This window comes from Quercus suber, unplaced genomic scaffold (genome assembly GCF_002906115.3).
Source record: "Quercus suber isolate HL8 unplaced genomic scaffold, Cork oak 2.0 scaffold_213, whole genome shotgun sequence".
Classification (NCBI taxonomy): Eukaryota; Viridiplantae; Streptophyta; class Magnoliopsida; order Fagales; family Fagaceae; genus Quercus; species Quercus suber.
In genome coordinates, this window is record NW_027069671.1 from 708,019 (window position 1) to 725,569 (window position 17,551).

Sequence of the window (17,551 nt, forward strand, 5' to 3'; positions counted from 1 at the left end):
CACGTTTTATCTTCGCCTAATCAATTTGACACACGCCTGTACACATTCTCAATCAAAATAATCACAATTACCTAATAAAATAGATTGTATAGATTCATAGCATTTGCCTATACGTATACTTATAAATTTGAACTAAAGTCTTATATTGTTTTCCAATTTTAGATGCATTAACTTGTATGTGCATTAACTTGTACGTAAATGTAATTGACACAAATTTTGAGTATAATTGGAATGACATATAAAAAATTTAAAAAAACTTGACATCAAATTATATTCAATTAAAAGAATACTTGTCACCTGCAATGCAAGGATTAAATTAAAATTTATGTGAAAGAAAAAAAATATAAATTTAAAAATATTGTGCAAACTTTAATAGCGTTTTATCTAGATTAAATTATCAAAATGCAAAGCATAATGATGGTATTTTATGCATAAATTTTATTATTCCAAAATGTAAAATTATTATGATAGGTAATCAAAATAATTAAAATAACTTTTTTCACTTTGTTTTGAAATAGAACTCTAGATGGAGTAGAATTTTAAATTTATTAAAACTCACCTGATAGAGTTTTACCTAAACTGAACTATGGTTAGAGTGGATGTTCAAATTTCTTGAAACTTAGCTAAAGTACTTTTACCCATTACAAAAAATATTGACTTGTTTCGACCCACTTTTATTGAGAGGTCACTACTAATCTTTTTTGAGGGCTTTTCATACTTTTTTTAACCCTAGAACAAACCAACTTTTTTTAAAGTAAAGTATCATGTTTAATGAGAATTTAACTTCACACAGCTATATTTTTTAGGCTTGACTTTTATTACATGGTATATAATATACATTGAGAAACTTTAATCAAACTAAGAAACATAATGATAGTTAAGAAAGTTTTAGTTCAATTGGTTGACATCTCATTGGTGTTTCCAACGAAAACATCAGGGTTCAATCCTTCCACTCCCAGTTATCGATCTATAAAATAATAATAATAATAATAATAATAATAATAATAATAATGATAGAGAATTACAAAGGAAAAAAAAAAATATAATAATAATAATAATAATAATAATAATAATGATAGAGAATTACAAAGGAAAAAAAAAACCCTAAATAAAAGTCAAAATATGTATAGGAATCCTAATTCAACTATTTATGGGTTTTACTGTACTTTTTAATACTATTTATGAGTTTTATTGTACCATTCAGCTTATTTTGCAAAAAGTTTTCAATTTCAGCTAAATAAGTTATTCTTAAATGGACACTAGTTGATTCCTTGATTGCAGTTGGACACCAATCTGTAGGATTGTTGTTGCTAAATTTCAAGAGGGTTATTGCTGAATGGGAATATTAGCTCTAATTGGTTGATCCCCTGCGCTCCTGCATCAACAACTAGAGCACCCTAGTCTTTGCTCCTGTCATGCAGAGCACAGACACTTGACCAAGCTTTAATTTGAAGCAGTTTTGCGAGTAGACATTGACCAACGGTACAAACATGCAAAGCAAACCTTCATACACGCAAAGCAATTATACAGAAGATGGACAATCTTTATCATAGATAAGCATTCGTTTTTGTTTGACGTTGGATCCAAGTTAGCGAGAGACCAATCTTTACGCTTAGACCAATGACGGTGTTGAATTGAGTGTTCCAATAATATTAATGTCTAATGGAGAAAATATTTTATGTAAGATCTCACATGATATATATATATATTGTGAGGGGATGAGAATTCGAGAATACAAACAAAGGGATTAAGAACAATGCCGAGGGAATGAACCTCAGAAAGCACCGGTAGAATGTCCTCAGAAAAATACAAGTGATCTTATGTAAGTGTAGAAAGACTACAATGGATGAAGACCCCAAGGATGCCAACATGCCCTCGGGGAATCGAAAACCAAGGCTAAAGGCTATGGCGTAGAGAAAGATTTGTCGCCAAGCAGGAAAGAAAGGAAAGAGGATGGATAAAGCATCCATCACCCCCGCATTTAATACTCTGCAACCACTTCGCTGGCCGCATTAATGAGGAAATGACCTTTGAACAGAGTCAACCCAGCTCATATCTCAGTGTAGAAGCCTTTCTAGGAAGGCCTTGATGGGACAAGTATCAAAGAAATCTGATCCTGACCTTCCAAATGTAAGGCTCAGATACATCTTGGCTGATTATATAAAGCCAAGAAGCCCCTAGATCGAGGGATGGACTTCTTGAGACTTAAAAACTACTTGTAATCTCTATCTCGGACTAAACCCGAAGACCCTAATATAAGTATTTCAAGACTGTTTCTTATCAAATATCATTAGCCTACACCCAACACTTGTAATTAATCCAAAAACACTCACTTTAATCTTTTGATCTTGTTAAGGGCATTTAAGGTTGATTGAGCATCTCAACTCTTAAAAATTAATTGTGTGAGCAGAAGTAGTAAGTTTGCACCTGACATAAACCTTAACGACTTTTTGCCCACCACACACACACACACACACACACACACACACATATATATCTATATATATCTAAAAACTGAAGCGTAGCATTTATTGTTGCTACGCTCCAGTTGAGCCACATCAGGATCCACCTCATTATCATTTTCTTTCCAATTTTCCTATAATTGTTTTTAACATTTACTTTTTATTTTATTTTAATATTTACACTTTTTCCAATCTTTCTCCACCCTTACATTTTCATCTCCCCACTACCCTCTACATAAATACTATTCCCCTCTACATAAATATTATTCTTCTTCTCTCTCTTCATCTTCCTTTATTTTGTCTCTTCTTATTCACACTCTCTTACTATAAATTTGTAACTTTCTATTTCACTCTATGCATGGTTTCCTCTCACAAAAAAAGGTTCTCTCTCTCTCTCTCTCTCTCTCTCTCTCACAATTTTTTGATGAATTTTTTTTTACATTCTTCTATTTATGCTAAATTACTAATCTTTGGGAATCCTTACGCCTAAATATATACCAGCCAAAAGTTGAAAGTCAGCAAATTAGTGGAGCTATGATTAAGCTTCAAATGGGATTGATGGTATTGCCAATGTTCTTTAATTTGCATCCTTATTTCTATTTCTCTATATATGTTTCCTAGAATTAGTATCAGTCTCATTTTTATTTTATCTATTATATTCTAGGTAAACCAAGAGTTCTTTAAAACTCCACATTGGTTAATGCCATTTAGATTTGTTTTTAAAATTTTTTTTTTCTCTTTAATTGTTAAATGTTATCCTATTTTTGTTCTTTCTTATAACTCTAATTAATGTTGATGGTTTTTTTTTTTTTTTGGGTTAGTTAAGGTTGATGTTTCTTTCTTACAGAGAAAAGAAAAAATTGAAAACAATTGAATTCCATATAAACCTATACCTAAAGGGGATAAGAGCCTTTGTTTATTTGATTAGAGACAATATATTAAGGGGCACATCATTTGGCCATTGCATTGCATTTCTTAGAGGTTAAGAGATAGAGTTTGTCATTATAGGAAAACATTTTGGTGGGGATAAGGGCGTCATTTTGTTTGCTCTAAGAGTAACAAAAGATCCTATTATAAAGGAAGCTCACAATCATATCACATGCTTATTACACTAACCATGAGCACAACCTATTATTCTCTCTCACCATGTTTCTACTACATTTGCATTTTGCAACCTAAGATTAGAATTTATTCCCAATAGAAGACTTGTAGAATCATTTGTTTTTATAGGAAACTAACCAAATCTTGCCGATGCGTGTGAATATAAATATTATGCAATGAAGTGTAATATATAAAAAGTAACAATTACTTCTAGCATTGTCTTTTTTTCCCCAAAAAAAAAAAAACAAAAAATGATTTTTACACTTATTTTTTTTTAATCTTTTTATCTATACAAATATATCATTTTAATATATTTTTTGTGTATTTCATTAATATTTTTTAAGGTGAACCATATTCTTCTAACTTTGTTGTTGTGTGTTACATTTGCTTAATATACAACTCATCTCTTAAGGAATAAGGAAATTATCATAATAATAAAAAATCATCACAAAATTACAATGTTAACTTAACCAAAATTAAAATAAAACTAAAGAAATAAAAAATAGATTTTATAATAATTTTTTAGTCAAAAAACTGGTAGGCATATTCAAATTCCTATTTCCAAAAACAACTAAGTATTAATCCAAAACAAAATTCAATCAAAATTATAAAAAGGAAAGAAAAGACTTTCTGATGGGAAATTAAAAAAACACAATACAAAAACACATATTAAAAAAAACCATCAATCTTAATTAGAGTTATAAGAAAAAACAAAAATCTTTTATGTGCAATTGTTCTCTTTATTGGTATTTATTAATATATATTTTATTTTTACTTTTTTTTTTCTTCTCACCTTATGTAATTCAACATTTAAATTTGGTCACATCTTCCACATCATTAAATTATTTATATTTTCTCTCTTTTTTTATTTTAATAATTAAACATGAAATATTTTATTTAAATTCAAATCAATAAAATAATCCTAAAAAGATTGTACTTTTTTTTTTTTTAACATTTACACTTTGTCCAAGCTTTTTCCTTACCTTTATCTTTTCATCTCTCCACTACCTTCTACTTAATATCACTACTCATCTCCCCACATATTCCATATCATTAAATTATTTATATTTTTCTCTCCTTTTTATTTAAAAAAATTAAAATTTTAAAATTTTACTTAAATTCAATAAATAAAAGTGTCCTCAAAAAGTGGAGTAATACTAGGGACACACTCATTCTCAAACCCAATACATCAAAGAAAAAATATAATACAAAACAAATGCCAATTGGGAAACACTAAATTAAAAAAATAAATAATAAGGATATCAAACCCAATATAATATAAATAATAGTTATGGATATACTAATTTAAGGGTTGCAAAATTAAATGAAAAAAAAAAAAAACTACAATGCATATTTAATGCAATAAAATCATCATCAAATTTTGGAAAATAGTAGGTTGCCTATGGAGAAAGAGAGAGAGAGAGAGAGAGATCAAATGTCAATTAGTAATTATTAATTGGAAAACAAAGAGGTTGTAAGGAGAAGTAAAAATAAAAAATAAATAGAGAGAGAGAGATGGTAAAGAAAAAAAAAATCAAATGTCAATTAGTAATTATTAATTGGAAAACAAAGAGGTTGTAAGGAGAAGTAAAAATAAAAAATAAATATGACCAATATGGAGAACATAAAAAACTTTACAGTGCAATAAAATCAACTTTTACATTCACTTAAAAAATTTGAATCAATAATCAATAATTAAACACAATCATAGCAATATATTTAAAACTTAAAACTAATCAAACTCTAATTCATAACTAAAAGGAGATGTTCTCATGTAATAATAGAAATTACATAAGAAATAAAGTTAGAAAATTTAAAATCCCTTTATTGACATTTCATTTAACTTTATATATATATATATATATATATAATCTTCATACACAATTACATTTAAAAATATAATAAACGATGCTACATCTCATTTAACACCTCTGTTATGAAAATCATTAGTCAGTAAATATATGATAATAGTAAAACACGTTATAATTGAAATTATGAAAAAAAGTGATAAAACTAATTAGCTACTATCATTATGAAGTAGTAGTCTATGATTTTACACATCTAAATAAGTGGAATATATAGAGTTTACTTAAGGTATATGTAAAGATTCACATTAAAAAAAAATATGTAAAGGTTAAAAAAATGTATATTCTATAAATAAATAAAAAGGTATATGTAAGGTGTAGGGGCCTTTTTTTTTGTGTTGTGCGTTGGGCTGGGCTGCCTCTTGCGGTGATGGGCCCGAGTATTCTGAGTATGAGAGTTAAGACCGGCCCAACTGTAACTCACTTTGGGCTGACTTGTGTGCAAACTAGGCCTCGTCTGCCAGGAATGTACTTATGGCAGACAGAGCTGTTTTAAATGAGTTACGGCAGGCAAATATAATAACAACAGAAAAACAGAATATAGCGACCTTTTCTAAATGGAAAATAACCAAGTAATCTCTATTTTTTATGACAATCACAGTGATAACAATGGCTTTTTCAAAAGAAGTAAAGGATTAAGTGCTAATATGAGTTAATTGAAAATAAATGTTAAGTCGAGTTTGGGTCCGTAGAGGCAAAGACCAAAGATGAAGAACGCCTCCTTTCAATGAAACTAATCTCCCAGGAAAAGATCCTGTCGTGGGGATTAATGACTTTGAGGGAACCGAACCTAAATGATTAGTGCCCAAAGGAATCTCTATTGTTTACTTGCCTCAAAGAGAGTGGGATTTTGAGGGGGACAGAAGGGAACCGACCTACTGGTGCATGTCCATTATGTTTTCTTTCTTTTGTTTTCTGTTTTTCTCTCTTATCTTTTTTCTTTCCTTTTCTTTTCACTTCGTAATACCTCTGTTTTTCGATCCCCCATATAGGGCACGGCAGAGGTCCTTTTATCGGGCCTGCCATGACCGGATTTTACCACTTTACCCCTTAACCGCCTTTGTCTGGTCTAGGCGTACTTGCCGACCACCAAAGAGTTCGTCTGTGTACTACTTACCCTTGCAGACAAAGGCAGGTTTGTGTTGTTTGTTAGTCTAACGTGGCACCCTTTCCTGCCACGACGTAAATGCTTTCTTTTTCTTTCCCTCATGGAATGCACCCAATAGTTCCCCCCTCAACCTTGCCTCTTTTGGGCGGTTTGTCATCCCAGCAGGACATAGCTCCCAAAAGGGCTTGGGCAGGAATAGCAGAATATATCTTTTCCTCTCTCCCCATCACCAAACCACACCCCCCTTACCTTTTACCTTTGACCCATGACTCCACCACGTCCTATATTGGCTGGGTACAGGCTGGTGGTGCTTGGGTCTTGCGCGTGTTTCCCTTTCATGTATGTCCAAAATCTGCTTACTGCTCATGCGTTTGTTGCGATCTGGAGCTTTGTTCACACAATCTGCCGCGCCTCCTTGTTTTTTTATGTGGGCCGTTTTATAGTTCACTGTTCCTTTTAGGGGACTGGGCTTCATTTGATACTGGGTTTTACGTTTCTCTTGGCCCATTTCTTGATTGCCATCATTTCCTGCCATACTATTCTATCATTCCTGCAATAATGACTTGGTCCTGCTGGTCCTCTATTAGACCTACCTTATACTCTCTTCCCCAAGTGGCTTGGCATGACCATGGGCTTTCTTACTTAGGGGCTCCTATGTCCCCTTGGGCATCCTCTGCCCATTTACTTGTTTTGGGCTTCCTTGGCCCTTTTCCTAACTTTGTGTTCCCATGAGCTTTTACTTACTTCATTGGGCTTTCCCGGCCCAATTACTTTGTACTCATCTTTAGGGTTTGTGGGCCTGCCAATAATCCCCTACTCTCTTTGCTTACATTACTTTGAGCCTGCCGCGGCTCATTCTTACTTTTTCACATCATACACTACCCACGGGTTTGTTATTCTCTCTTTCTGGGCCTTTCAAGCCCACTTGCTTCCTCAAGACCCATCTATTCATTTTATGGACCTGTGACCCATTATTCTTGCCGTTTGGGCTTAATGATTTTATTCTATGCTTGCCACTTCTATTTGCTGCCTGCGTTGCTGAGTTGGGTCTCCTTCTTGTTTTACAAAAATGACCCTCAACATAAGGTTTTTATTAACTTAAAAGAAAATGAAAAATCAATTATTAACAACAACAACAACAAGAAGAATAATAATAATAATAATAATAATATAGGGGTAATTACATTCCCCTTCCTTGAGATTAGAGGAAATGACACTCCACCCCAAGCTTGAAAGGAAAAAATATTTTTATCATTTACATTTGTTTGGCCAAACTTTGTTAAATTAATATTAAAATATTGTGTACTAACCTACTTGTGCTTAAGGTAGGTTCCAAAATTATCCTTAATTTTAAAATTAAATTCTCTTATTTTAAAATTTTAAATTAAAGTGTATTCAAAATATGAAGTAATGTCTTTTGCTTTTTTTTTTTCCCCTTTTCTTTTCCCAATGAGTTATGGAGAGATTTGTCATTTCAAATGTTTTGGTATTTTATAAATTTGTATTTTAATTCTAAAGTTATGAGTAGTGTCTTTACTAACCATGGTTAAACATTTATAAACAGATTCTTAAATAAATTTAAAAAATATTTTGTTATTAATATAAATAGAATAGGAAAGTGTTATTACTTATTACTCCCAATATATTTAATAAGATCACCCTAAAAAAAAAATTATCTCACACAATGCGCGGATTTGCGACTAGTCTATATATATATATAAAACCGAAGCCTTTGTTAGCTCCACAATTTTCCATGTCATTTTTTTTAAAATTCTTTTTAACATTTTATTATAGTAGTATTTATCAATTTAGAACCCCAAAGTATACAACTCCCCCAGCCTTCACGTCACCATTAAAAAAAAAAATCCTTTTAACGTTTTATTATCAATTTTGAACCCTAAGAGCATCTGTAGCAGATGTTCTAAAAATTATACCATTTTACCACACCAAAGGCTTACTTTATTATTTTACTACATCATTTTACAACATCCCATTTATTAGATATTTTATAATTCAATTCTGTACATTAAAATAATATTTATTACAACTCATCAACACAATCTACACATTAAAAGAAAAAAAAATTTGCCACATGCATTCCGTATACTATTCAATGTTGTAAAAAAAATAACATATGCCACATCTACTAAATAGGCTAAAATTGGATTTGGTGTGAGATATGTGCCAAATATTTAGCATTTGGCACATATCTCACATCTAGTGTTGGTGCTCTAATACAACTATACAACTCCCTATTCAGCCTTCATGTCAAAGTCAAAGTGCTAAACCCCAAACCTCTCTGTTTTCTAATATATGCTGACACCCCAAAACCCATATCCTCCCGCCGTGGTTGCCACCATGGATCACCGCCACTGCATCGATTTCTCTTTGCCTCTCCATCGTCGCTCAATCCAATGTTGGCATATTATTTTGAGGTAATGAAAACATGTTTTTTACTCTCCTTAATTTCTATATTGCTCTCTCTCTATCCACTTCAATTGTTTATGGAATTTTGTTAGTTTGTGACTGTGGGTTGCTCTGGATTTAAGTTTTTTTTTTTGTTTTTGTTTTCATTGAATTTTGTTAGTTTGTGGTTGTGGGTTGCTCTGGATTTAAGTTTTTTTGTTTTTGTTTTTTTTTCTTCTTTGAAGATTTCCCCGATTTCTTCTTCTTCCTTTGTTGTCAAATCTGTGGCAAAGAAGAATCATGACATTTTTGTTATTAGATTTTCTTCCCCCCCCCCCTCCCCCCCCCCCCCCCTTTTTTGTATGCAATTTTTATTGGATTTTTGGTTTCTTAGGATTCTTCTATTTGGTTTTAATTCTGGGTTTGTTTTAGTTGATATATAGTGTTTTTCTCATCTTCATTTACATTGGTTTGGATTTTCTTTTTTCCTTTTTTTGGTTATGCAATTTTTATTGGATTTTTGGTTTCTTGGGATTCTTCTATTTGATTTCAATTCTTCCTGGGATTCTTCTATTTGATTTACAATAACCATAAACATCTTATCAATTATAACGTCACGGTGTAATATTATTCTAAACCATTCTCAATCAATTTAAATTTATTTGATAATTTACAAAATTGCCGAATGATAAGATATACTTTTATATATTGCTAAAAGTATAATCAAACTTAGCTAATCAGAGTTGTTGGATTGCTGAATAACTTATATTACTTGAAATTCATACAAATCAGATTGCTCGCTGCTCATTTTTTCTTTGTCTTGTGCCATCGTCTGCTCCTTCAATCGCTGATGTTTATCAACGCCACCACCAAGGTTTGATACTTTCCTCTACCTTTTTATTTTTATTTTGTTCATCTCTGCCCATTCACTCGGGTTTCTCATTTTTGTACTACTGTTTGTCTCTAAGTTATGGACTTCTTTCATTGTAATTTTGGATAGTTCTTGCTCCATTTGAATGAAATTTCTTGAATTTGCTGCAAACCTTGATAGGTATTGCTTAATGAAAAGTTATATGTCTCATATATGTCTCCATGGCCATTACTCTTGCACATGGAGGGGTAAGTCCATAGGACTTCAACCTTTTTTTTTTCTTTTTTATCTATGATATTTATTTATTTATTTTGTTCTGATCAGTTATTGTGCTTTTAGGTTTCTCAGAAATCACTCACAAGGCAACAGAATTCATTCTTCGCTCTAGGGATTCCATTTCCTACACACTCTTAGATGCCACAGTCAGCATTCTTAAATCCAATTGGCAAAGCAGGATTTAAATCAGCAGATAAGCTCTTAGTAGCTTACAAACCTTGAAAGAGCAAGTTTGCATCGTTTGGCTGCAATGCATTGGGAGACGAATGAGAAAAAAAAAAGGTTTGTTTATGGTTTTTCATTGTTTAAAGTTTAAATCCATTAAAACTTATTGCTTGGTGTGTTCATGTATTTTGATTGTATATATGAAAGGAAGGTAATGTCCTTATATAAAGCTAATGATCTATAAAGTCGAAATGTCTTACGTATATCTGAATAAGCAGTTCATAGATTTTCAAATTTGGATGGTATTATATTTTATTTTTGTCCCGCTGCAGGACTCTGACTTGGTGGTTCAATTTTGCAAAGATGTGGAGAGTAGATCACAAAAGGTAGTCTTCTAAAATATTCTATTCTTATGTTTCCATTTTGTAAATTTTACTTTTTATGTTGTAATATTATTTTTATTCACTTAATGCAAATACTTATGATCTATTTTTATTAAATATTTTCGTTAATAGATTTAAATAATTCAATTTCTCTGTAGAGATGAAGTGAAATTGTGGGATTTCGAATATTTGCTCAAGGATTTTCTGTTTTTGTTTTGTTTGCCCAATGCTAAACTTTATGACTCAATGAAAGACACCGTTTCACCATATAGAAATAAAAAGAAACCGAATCAGTTAGTCACAAAATAGGCAAATGAGTGTAGGTAACTATAAAGAAACAGACAAAAGAGATTGAGAGAGGAATCATAGGAGTGTTAGACCATCATCCACCTGCAAGCTAGTCGCTCACCAACATCAGACTGCCTAAACTGCTATTGGTAATTTTTTTTTTTTTTTTTAAATGGTAATAAAAACTGAATATGGGTTAGATTTTGTTTGAACAAAGGTCTTCAGGTTAGAATTGATTTTGTTTTGGGTATTTGGGTTGGATTTTATTTTGTTTAGGATTATTTTTTTTTTGGTAGAAGAGATTGAAACGGTGTTGCCTCGCAGTAAACTGTTCATCTTCTACCACGTAGAAATCTCCCTCTGAAGATACTTGCAGCCAATTAAAGGTTCTTTACAAATACAATTTCTTTGTTTTCAGTCAACTAAAATATTTGAATGGCTAAAATAGATAGGAATAGGTCCAGTGGCTAAGGGTTGAGCAGTATCCTTTGATCAACTCCAGTCTTTGGGAGGGAATTCATGAGAGGTAGGCATTAAAAAGGGATTCAATCAGAGGTTATTCTGAAAGGAATTTTCTATCCGGTTCGGACTGGGTATTAAATCAAGGTTTAGGTATTCTTTTAATAAATACTGTGTAAATGGCAAGTGTAGCAATTTAAAAATGAATGTTTGATGTGAGATCCAATTTTGATGTATATTTGTGTTGTTAGTTAATTGCTCTCTTATTGCATTTAGTATTAGCATCTTTTTACGATTTCACTTCAACTTGAGGCAATTGTCAAAATTCATTAGTTACAATCACATATGTTTGTAGTAGCTTATAGTTGTGTGACATATGAAGCTTTATTTTTTAATGATCATCTCTGATTACATAGTACCTAACTTTAGGGTGAGAATTTCTTAAAATTTTTAAATTGTAACTGTGAAATGTAAATTGCACTTTGAAAGGGGTCATCGTGATTGTTATTGTTTGCTCTGTCATGGTTTGTACTGAGATTTAATTTTGCTGATTTTGGTTCTATAAATTAAACTTAAAAGACTTTGGTTTTGTGCCTCTTGATTTGCAAGCATCGTTAGAGTTTTGATCTCATGCTGGGTTAAAATTATATGAAAAACTTATTGGATTAGCCGGTGTTCTTAAAAAGTTCTAGGATATTAAAAAAAAAACTACAATTGGGTTAAACAAAGTAAAGCTACTCGTAGGTGGAAACTGAAGTTACTCTTTTGGCATATGGTTAAATCCTCTTGGGTTGTTAGATTTTTGACCAATTACAATCAATGATAGGTTAATCATAATGATTGATGTGTAGGTGTAGAGAAAAGTTCTAAACACCCAAAGATGGATAAAGAAGGCAAGATCAGCATCACACAATTTGCTTCCTTTTATTTTGCTGCTTCTATTTGATTTGTAAAAAAGAGTTGGAATTGTCAAATGAGCTTCATCATCATATTTTAGTTTTTGATTTACTCTCCTACCATATTTTTAGACATCTATGGATATATTACATGATATAAATAAATAAAAACTATAAAGTCAGTACTATTATTCAAATGATAATTGTTGGTGATTTCAAATGTATTATAACTACATTTTTCTACTGCATATTCCAGATACTTTATATTTTTTTGACAAAGATTGATACGAATGCATCTATTAGTCCAATATTTATACAATTCTTAGATACCAAATTATTATGTGATATCTTGATTCTTGAGACACAACATGCTACTTTGACTATCCTTCAATTCAATTGTGGTTGTATGATAACACTTAGTCTTGCCTTTTTTTTTTTTTTTTTGCAGATTTGTATTAGTGAAATTGTTAGATATCTACATGGAAGTACAATATCCAATCTGTCTATGTATAATTTTATGATTTTTAAATTTAATGTAAAAAAAAACAAAAATCATTTCCAAGTGATTCTGAATTGCAAAAGATCATAATGATTTGTCTCTGTAATATACCTTAAGAATGTTTATTTTTTTGGCAACATGTAAAACCCAAAAATTTGGGGCCTTGTATGTCCATGAAGAAGGCAATCATATGTCTGATTATAAACTCATTGAGAAGAATGTTGTTTTATAATTGCCATCATATGAGACTTTTTTTTAATAACTAAATTGATATCAATGTGTTCCTACTTTCTATTGAATCTTCTTGAGTTAAGATTTTTACTAATTACAGTAAATTAGGTGTTACAAAACAAAGGAGTTGAACTATCAAAGAAGGAGCTGGAACTGTGGCCCCAATGACTTGGGCAATTTGGAATGCAAGAAACAAAGCATACTTTGAGAAAGTTCAGACACAACCTAAAGTCATTTTGGATGTAGCTCTAGCATTGCTGGGGATATATCAAATGCTCTCGGCCACTCAAGCAAACATGATTATGGTGCAGAAGGGTCTTCGTTGTTTTGTTGGTTTAGAGGGAAGCCTTTTATGTTTTTTCTTCATAATTTGTATGGCTAATGAACTAGCCTGGGCTGTGTGCCCAGGTCTTTATGATTTCTTTATTCATACCAATGTGCTTATTAACTTAAGCAGTTAATGGAATTAAACGAAATTTAGGACTCTCTTTTAACTTTGAGAATCATAAGCTTTGGGATGGTTTAATTATTTTTTAGTGTTATTCTCTATTTGGATACAACAAAAGTGCTGAAATAGAAAAGATGTTTTGATCACAGTGAAAATGCTGCAACTTTATTTCAATAATTGCATTGGGAAGAAATTAGTAAAACAATACATTCAAAATTTTCTTGTGCATCGCACAAGTTAGCGACTAGTATATATATAAAACCGAAGCTTTTGACTTTTGGTTGACCTCTCCATAATTTTCCACATCAGTCTTTTTTATTTATATTTTTTTAATTTGATTTAATTCTTTCGATTTTATAGCATTAAATTGCAGAAAATTTATTAATTTTTTTAAAAAAAAATTTAATTTAATTTTTTGGTGCCATACAACCATTGTACTTAAAGGAGACCTAAATTATCACCTAATCAGAGAATTTTTAGATAATCCTACCAAACTATATAATAACTCCATTAATATAAATCTATCCCCAAAAATGGAATATATCTCCATTAATTTGATAATTTTTACATTGATGACATTTAAAAATAGAGATACAAGTCAAACAACAGTTTAGTTATTTACAATTGCCACGCCTTTTAGATGGATGGATAAGGAAAACAAAAGAGTTTTGATTAATTAATAACACCTCTCCATCTTCGGTCTTCGAATAAAAATAAAAGAAAATAAAAAAGCTATCCATCTTATCTATTCTTATTTATTAATTGAAGTCTATTTAGTTTATTGGGTTTCTTATTATCTCAATTTTCTTTTGCCATTATTAATTTCGTTTCACACTTCCAAAATCTTTATTATCTTCGAACAAACAAAAACGTTATATCTCATCTACCTGTTATCTATCCCCTAAGCAACAATGTCAACCTTTTATTTGCCCGAGGAATTGGTGGTAAATATACTCTCACGCTTGCTCCCCAAAACCCTAATTCAATTCAGGTGTGTCTCCAAAACCTGGCTTGCTCTCATAAGAACCCTAGATTTCCAATATTTGGAGCCTTTTGTAGGGGTGTACACGGTTCGGTTCGGTTAGTTTTGGAGAGGTTTTTTGCACCACACCTATAGGGTGCGCGGTTTCACCCTATGCTTGACCGCACCTCACTTTTGGAAGGTAAAAACCGGTCTACACAAGGTGCAGTTAATCTTAGCAGCTTGGTGCGGTTCATTTGGTTATATGGGCTGGACTCTTATGTGGCTGAGTGCAAAAGAGAAGAGAAAAATGGTTGGTGGGAGCTTGAAAGTTTGAGATTGAGAGGGAAACATTACTAATTGTTCGGCGGGATTAGGGTTTGGAAGAAACATTATATGGTTGAGAGCAAAAAAGAAGAGAAAAATGGTTAGGTGAGAGCCTAAGATTTTGAGATTGAGAGGGAAGAAAAATGAAGGTGGTTGATGACTGATGAGTGACTGAGTTCTGAGTTTGACAGGTGAGACTGTGAGAGGAGCAAAAGTCTAAAGACTAAAGAGGAGAAATGAGATTAAGAGAGTAGCTGAGTCTGAGTAGGAGACAACTCAAGAGAAAAGACGTGTGTGGCTGAGATCAAAAGAGGAAAAAAAAAAATATATATATATATATATTTTTTTTTTTTCAAAAAATGTAAGTGGCAAAACTGTAACCCATAGCCATATGGCATTTTATTTATTTATTTTTTTAATATTTTTTTCAAAAAATGCAAGAAGACACTAGAGTTACTAGACAAGACCACTCACACTCAGTGATGAGACTATTCGGTTATCCCTCCTGACACATGTTTTTTGACTGTGAAAGGTAGCCTCACTCACACACGTTAACTTCTTTTTTAATTCAATTTTTTTTTTTTTTTTGATAAGAACGTTAGGCCTGTTCATGGATAAGAATTCAAAATTTTTTTTTTGACCTGTTCATGGATGAGAACATTAGGCTTAGGCGGCCTATTTTCTTCTTAGAATGGTATGATATCTATATTTATATACAGGGCCGACTCAAGCGTTTTGGAGTCGTAAGGCGAAATCTTCAAATGGGGCCTTTATGTTATCACTTAAATAATATTTAACTAGCATTTTATATAATAATTTTTTTTAATCCATTTTTTTTAACTTTTAATATGATTTTTTTTTTTTTAGAAAATGCTAAAGTTATAACAAATTTTACTACAAACTGGTGTTGTAATGAATGTGATCAATGACATAAGGCTTACAAAAATACTAGAAATATTATAAAATTTACAACATGAGAATTACAAAGATATATCACCAATCACAAATATTCATTTAAAAATGCATTCAATAGTTTGTTGAAATCTACCTATCATATTCATTATCATGTCAAATTATAAAAGTTATGAAGACCACCACGCACCCTTGGTGCTGATCACTCCACAAATATAAGTTCTTGTGGGTTGTGGGGGGTAATGGTCGAGATTTAAGTATCTGGAAGAGAGTTTCGCACATATATACATTAGATTAGGCTGGAGTAAAATTTTTATCTTGTATAAAAATAATTAAATAAATAAAATTTATGTAGTAAAATTTATAGAATTTTTAACATTTTCCTATTTAAATTACTTGTGATTAGTAAAACGTCTATTTGTAAGACCTATTTATTTAAATTTGAACGGTTTTAGACCCCTTAGAACAACCAGATTGGTTAGCCTAGATTAATTAGCCAAGTTGTTACTTAGTCAAATTATGCAATTCTAGGTTAAAGCAATCAAATAATCATATCAAAATAATAAAGTAGCGGAATAATAAAAAACACAATGATATGATCACCCAGGAAACCACACGGTAAAAACCTGGGGAGGATTTGACCTAGCTATCCTCAAGGTAAACTTGAATCCATTATGCGAAAGAATCGAAGTTCATACAGAAGGACTACAAGCTCCCCGCTTGACTTCCTAATGCTACCCACCAGTAGAACTTACTGACAGAAAAAGAGGAAGAGTTCCTCTTATGTGTGATTGCTATTTTGGATTGCTAATATTTGTGATAATTTTATTTGGGACCCAACAATTATGACCCATACCTTCTGATGGTAGATCCAACGCGAAGTAATGGCGTTTTAATAGTATGACAGAAGATGGGAGTAGCTTTTATCTTGTTAATTTTAAATTTTTTTTATATAAATTTTATTTTTAATTTTCTATTTATGATAAAATTTAACTAACAAATTGATTATACCTAAGATTACACCAGGGCCGGCCCAAGCGTTTTGGAGGCCTAAGGTGAAATCTTCAAATAGAGCCTTTATAGTTATCACTTAAATAATATTTAACTAGCTTTTATAATAATTTTTTTAAATCCATTCTTTTTAATTTTCAATATGAGAAAATGCTATAACAAATTTTACTACAAACTGGTGTGTAATGAATGTGATCAATGACATGAGGCTTACAAAAATACTAGAAATAATAAAATTTACAACATGAGAATTACAAGAATTACAAATATTCATTCAACATTTCAATTTGTTAAAATCTACATATCATATTCAACTCTACATCAAATTATAAAAGTTATAGAGACCACCACGCACCCTTGGTGCAGTGATCACTCTACAAGTATAAGTTCTTGTGGGATGTGGGGGCCAATGGCCTAGATTTAAGTCTCTAGAAGAGAGTTTTACATACATATACACTTATATTATGCTACAATAGAATTTTTATCTTGTATAAAAATAATTAAATAAATAAAATTTATGTAGTAAAATTTATAGTATTTTAATATTTTCCATTTGAATTACTTGTGATTAGTAAGATGTCTATTCATAAAACCTATTTATTTAAATTTGTCTTATCTCTATCTCTAGCATTACTTAATTCTTTAAACCTTCTTAATAGTGAAAAAAAATGTAAACTAAAATGTTTTAATATCTCCCAAATATATTTATATAAAAATAAATAAATAAATTGCCCCCAAATTTGGGGCTTTCTCTAGTAAGGGGCCCTAGGCAATGGCCTAATTGGCCTAAGCCTAAGGCCTGCCCTGACTACAACCTTATGTAATATCCTTTTATTAGAGGTTAATTTTGACAAATTCGTCATTAGATTACATCTTTTTCTT

The 17,551-nt window shown here is 31.3% G+C and overlaps 1 long non-coding RNA gene across 2 annotated transcripts; it reads left to right on the forward strand.

Annotated features, from left to right (window-relative positions):
- The first annotated feature begins 8,783 nt into the window (after positions 1 to 8,783).
- Positions 8,784 to 13,419, forward strand: LOC112007427 (uncharacterized). 2 transcript variants are annotated; one of them, XR_002882472.2, is made up of 6 exons: positions 8,784 to 8,971; positions 9,735 to 9,816; positions 9,994 to 10,061; positions 10,153 to 10,371; positions 10,587 to 10,640; positions 13,119 to 13,419. It is a non-coding gene; the product is annotated as an uncharacterized LOC112007427 (long non-coding RNA). The 2 variants fall into 2 exon arrangements; XR_010631382.1 differs by lacking the exon at positions 9,994 to 10,061 and having other exon boundaries at positions 8,789 to 8,971.
- Positions 13,420 to 17,551: the final 4,132 nt, after the last annotated feature.